We start from the raw sequence: 5,194 nt of genomic DNA, 5'->3' as shown, positions 1-5,194 counted from the left end.
CCCCCGTCAGCCCCGACCCCGCCCCTGGTCTGCGGGCCGCCACGATTGGTTCCTCCTTGCCTAACCCCGCCTCAAGATCCGCTCCCCACCGCCCGCTGTCCCTCGGGATTGGCTCTTTCTCGGCCGTTTTCCGCTCTTGGCTCCGCCCCTCCTCCCTTCATAATCGCTCCCGCCCCTCGCTCGGCGGAAGTTTCCGCAGCGTGAGGGCCCACTTCCTGTTTATGCGACGAATAAGGGGTGGGGCAAGACCGGTTGGCAGGGCGACGTCGAGCAAGTGGGGCAGATGAGAAGGAGGAGCCGCAGCGAAGGAGGGGCTTGGGAACACACCTAGCCCGAGCTCGCTTGGAACGGGTGTCGCCACCGTATTGTCCCCCCCAACACATTTATTTTGCCCGATGTCCCCTTCCGCGTTGTGGAGAGCGGGCGGGGACGTGTGCATGTTGGGGATGTGTGCTGAGTGTGCATATCATCAGGCGTGTTTGCACGCGTGTGCTCTCCACTTATGGAAGGGCGGCATGGGATGCAAACGCGGCCTGAGTGGTAGAGTTTGGAGAGAAAATGCATGTCCCTTTCCCGAGCGGGCAGAGAAGTGCTCTCTGCAGCGCCTCTCCCACCAACCCAGCCCTTTGCCTGACCCACTACTTTCAAACGGGGCACATTCATGATGGAGCGACAGGGGCACAAGTTAAATGACTGACTTTAAGTAGATTTAAGAGTTTTGCTCTGGGCTGCACGCTGTGCTAAATGCAGACATACACAAGTCTTCTTAGCGACCTTTGGAAGCAGATCTCTCAATACAGAAGGAGACACCAAAGCACTGGCTCTGCCACTTGACAAAGTCTTATCACCAAGGGTAAACCAGGATTCATTCTAGGTGCTTCTGCAGGGCTCTGCTCTCGTCCTGGGGTGGGGGTAGTAGGTAGTGCCAGAATAACATTGTCCTTTCCCAGGTGAATGATCTCCAGAGCTATGAGCTGCCCTGGGCTTTTTATACCTGCCAGGGGCCTCTGCTCACAGGACCTGGCTGATTTCACTGCCATCCTCCTGCACATCATTCTGGCAGGACCCGAAGATTGCACTGATGGCAATTTACAGATCTTCACTCAGTTGGTCACATCTGACTTCTGCCGCCGCCTTAGTATCCCCACCCTGAAAGCATTCTTTCCCCATGTATAATGTGTCCACCTCACAACAGCTGGTTTAAAACTCACCTTTCCAGGAGATATTCACTAGGGTTCACATGTTGTTTTGTTTTGTTCCTTGTTTTTTTTTTTTTTTTTCGTAGAATCCACTCTGCCTGTCCTAGGTCATTCTGCTGTGTGAGTCTGCGTGTATTTGTGTTTATATGCTATGTTTGTTGGGGAGCATTTATAGAGCTAGCCCGTGCATAGAATTGGCACTTAGGGCTCATAACCACTTCCAGAGTTCTTTACATTTCACAACAGACTTAGGATATAAACCCACTGTTGTGTACATGCTGCAGTTGAAGAAACAGGTTTGGAGAGTTCCCATGAATGCCTACAGCCACATGGCTGGCACAGCTATGCCAGTGAGAAGAGTCCATCTTGGTTTGTGCAGACTTGGATGCCCTCAGTGTTCATTAGCACTGCAAGGGCCAGCCAGGCTTTCTGCCCCTGCACCTCCCTCCAGCCCAGGGCTGCTACTCTGCACATGCAAGTCCTGGACAGCCACCCATTGCTCTACTTGGATCTCAATGTCAACAGAAAGAGGAAGCACTAAGATACCACAGACTTTGAAACAGCATTAGTAGGACCAGCAGATGGTGTAGTGGCTATGTCGCTGGACTCCCATGTAGTTGACCGCAGTTCGAGTCCCAGACCGGTGGCTTAAACTCACTCTGGGCACATGTGCATGCATGCCCAAGATCCCAAGAAGAGAATGGAGAAGAAAGGATTGTGGCGTGGCCAACCCCCTGGGGTGTGATTTCTCACTTTCTGTCTCTGTCTTTCTGGTGAGTGCATGTGCCCTATAGCAAGAACCTCTCCAAAAAGGAAGAAAAAGGAAGCTATGATCAGTGAGTGGATGCTAGAACTGGAGACTCCACAAAGGTAGGGGGAGAGTGAAGAAGCAAGTTCTGGATGGTGGCAAGGATCAAATTGCAGTCTTGGGACTGGATGTCACAGTGAGTGGGACAAGAGGACCAGGCAGAATGGATGGTGCTGAGGACTCAGGATGCTGGCAGGACCAGGCAGGATGATGGAGATCCTGACCCTAGTGCCTGAGTCTTCTGTGCCTATGGGTTATGATCTCACATCCACATATTTCAGAGAGGACGAGGGAGGAAGAGATGATCGAGTGCTTATTAGACAATAAATAGCATTTGTTTTTTTCTTTCCCGGGGCCTGCCATAACCTAGCACCACAAACTGGCTTGTTTAAAACAATAGACATGTACTCTCTCAGAGTTCTGGAGGTCCGAAGTCTGAGATGAAGGTGGCAAACAGAAGAACTGCATTCTCTCTGAAGCCTCCAGGGGAGAATCCTTCTTTGACCTTCCCGCGTCTGGTGGCTTCTGGCGATCCCTGGTATTCTTTGGCTTGTGACCACATCACTCCCATCTTCCTACACCTTCATATAACTACCTTCTCTCTGTGTGTCTTCTGCTTCTTAGAAGGATGCCAGTCCTATAGGACTAGAGCACACACTAACGACCTCATCTTAACCTGATTACATCTGCAAAGATCCTATTTACAGGAGTCAGCCAGTGCCGTGGTGATTAAGGCAGTTGGATCACACATGGCTGACCAAGTAGTTTCAGTCCCAGACCCAGTGACTTGAAAAAAAGACCAAGTACATGTACACGTGTGCCCAAAATTCCAAGGGGAGAAGGGATTGTGGCATGATCATTCCTCCTGCTGGGTGATTTCTCACTCTCTCTGTGTTGAGTGCACACACCCTATAACAAAAACTAAATGAGCAAAAAGATCCTATTTCTAAATAGGAACACATTCATAGGCACAGAGGTGGGGAGGGAAGGGGTTAAGATTTGAAGGTACTTTTTTGGGGGACACAATTCAACCCACAACAGATACGTCATACATGTGCCAATGGTGAAAATGTTCCATTTGAGATAGTTACCGTGCACACATGTTGGTCGTGGGGCAGGGAAGGTACTTGTGATTGGGGTCTGCCTGTGGGAAGCTGGGTAGCCTCCAGGTTTGTCACTTATTTCTTAGGGCTTTTAAAATGCTGTTCCTATCTCTGTCAGCAGGTGTCAGTATCACCCATACCCAGCTTGGTGTGCTTGGGTGCATGTAAGCTCTAGATGAAGTCATTATTTATCTTATCTTCCTGCGGAAGGCTTGCGGAAGGCTTGAAATCTCAGTTGGGAAGTGGGGGTTTTTATCTTAACTTCATGGTTTAGCATTTTGCAAAAGCAATGGGTCCCACCTTTCACGTCTTTGGTGAATGTGAGGGTCACGGGGCCATGTGCCTCAGGGGAGCACAGGAGTGGGACCTCAGAGATGCTAGGATTCTCCTCTGTTACCAGCCCCCCAGGTTGGAAGTCAATGAGCAGCCTGGAGGACATTTCTGTTTGCAGAGCCCTCCGTGTGCTTAGCTTCCAGAGACCACACTTGGCAATGCCCTGGGGGGTGTTTCTCAGCCTCTCTCTCCACAGAACCAAGGTTAAGACTCAGCTGGTCCCAGGGTTGTATGCGATGTTTGTCAGTGCTTGGTGGCTGTCATCAACTCTTGGGTGGTGTGTTGTAGAAATTGCTCATCTTTGATTTCTAGCAGAAGAGGGAATGTGGGCCTTGGGAATAAAGAGGGCAGGCCTCCAAGTATTTTGGCTCTAAGGCTTAGGAGCAGGATTTGAGGAGTTAACATGAGCTACTACTTCTATGTGGTTCCTAAAGACCGAATTGTTTTGATGTAACTTTCATACATCCTGTACCCAATTAGGAGGAGGATTTTGTTCTTCCTTCAACCTGCCACTCATCTTGCAGGGCCCCAGGGTCAAAGTGGTCCCTTTGCCACTGACTGGGGGCTGCAACATCTGTGTGATCCAGTGATAAGGCCTGGCCTCGTGAATGGGCTTCCTTTGGGTAAGTAGGGGCCAGGAGGAGGCTGGGAGACATCAGGTTAATTTAGGGGCCAGAGAATATTGGGAAGGACATTGCCCAGGACTGGGGTGTCAGCTCAGGTTCAAGTCCACATGGCAGGTGAGGGATGAGGGTGCAGTACACACCGTATTGTCCTTGAGGAATGCAAAAGCTGCATTGCACGACATGTGTCCAGCAGTAAAGCTCTGGGTCTCTGCGTCGGGCTTTCAGAGGAGCCTTGCATGCCTTGCATGGGATGCTGCTGAGACAGCTGGGGGTGGAGCCTGTGGGATATTGCCACCCCAGTCAGGGCAGGCCAGCCATTCTCTGTGGATAGCTATCTCCTCTCTGGGCTGGGAGCTCCCCCAACAGGCATTGATCTGCCGCATTCACAACCCCTGTTAGTTTCCTGACTACTGCAACAAATGACCGCAACCTGGGTGGTTAAGACCACAGAAGAGTATTCCCAGAGGGTTCTGGAGGCGGGAAGTCTAAGGTGCAGGTGTGGGCAGGATCAGCCCCTATTGAGGCTCTAAGAGAATCTTTTCCAGACCCGTCTCCCAGCTGCTGGTGGCTTCCTGGTGCCACTTGGCATGAAGATGCACCACACAATCTGTCTTCACATTCACACAGCGTTTGTCCCTCTGTGTCTGGTCTATCTCAAAGCTCCCTCTCCTTTCTCTTCTAAGGACACCGTCCATTGAATTTAGGGCCCACCATAAGTCTAGGATGATTTCATCCAGAGATCCTTTACTTAATTGTGTCTGCAAATACTCTTTTCCCAAATAAGGTCACATTCACAGATACTAAGGGTCAGGATAGGGTGCTGTTCAACCTTTACATTGGTATCCCCAACACTACGCACTGTTGGGTGAATGAGTGTAGTTTTCTACTCTTTGGTAGTGAGAGATCTAAAAGGCCTTCACAACATCTCTGGACCTTGCTCCATCCTTGATGCTGCCCCTGGAATTAAAAACAAGGATGGGTTGAGGGGGTGAGGGCCCACAATGGGGTATGACCCAGGCCTTGGTTGTTGGAACAGTAGTTCAGCTTGTTGACACAGCCCAGTGGGCCAGTCGGTTCATGCTTAGCAGGAACCACTTTTTTTTTTTTTTTTTTTGGAGAGGTTTT

Source organism: Tupaia chinensis, unplaced genomic scaffold (assembly GCF_000334495.1).
Source record: "Tupaia chinensis unplaced genomic scaffold, TupChi_1.0 Scaffold138365_1, whole genome shotgun sequence".
NCBI classification, from domain to species: Eukaryota; Metazoa; Chordata; class Mammalia; order Scandentia; family Tupaiidae; genus Tupaia; species Tupaia belangeri.
The sequence above is the reverse complement of the archived record's forward strand: the minus strand, read 5'-3'. Positions refer to the sequence as shown.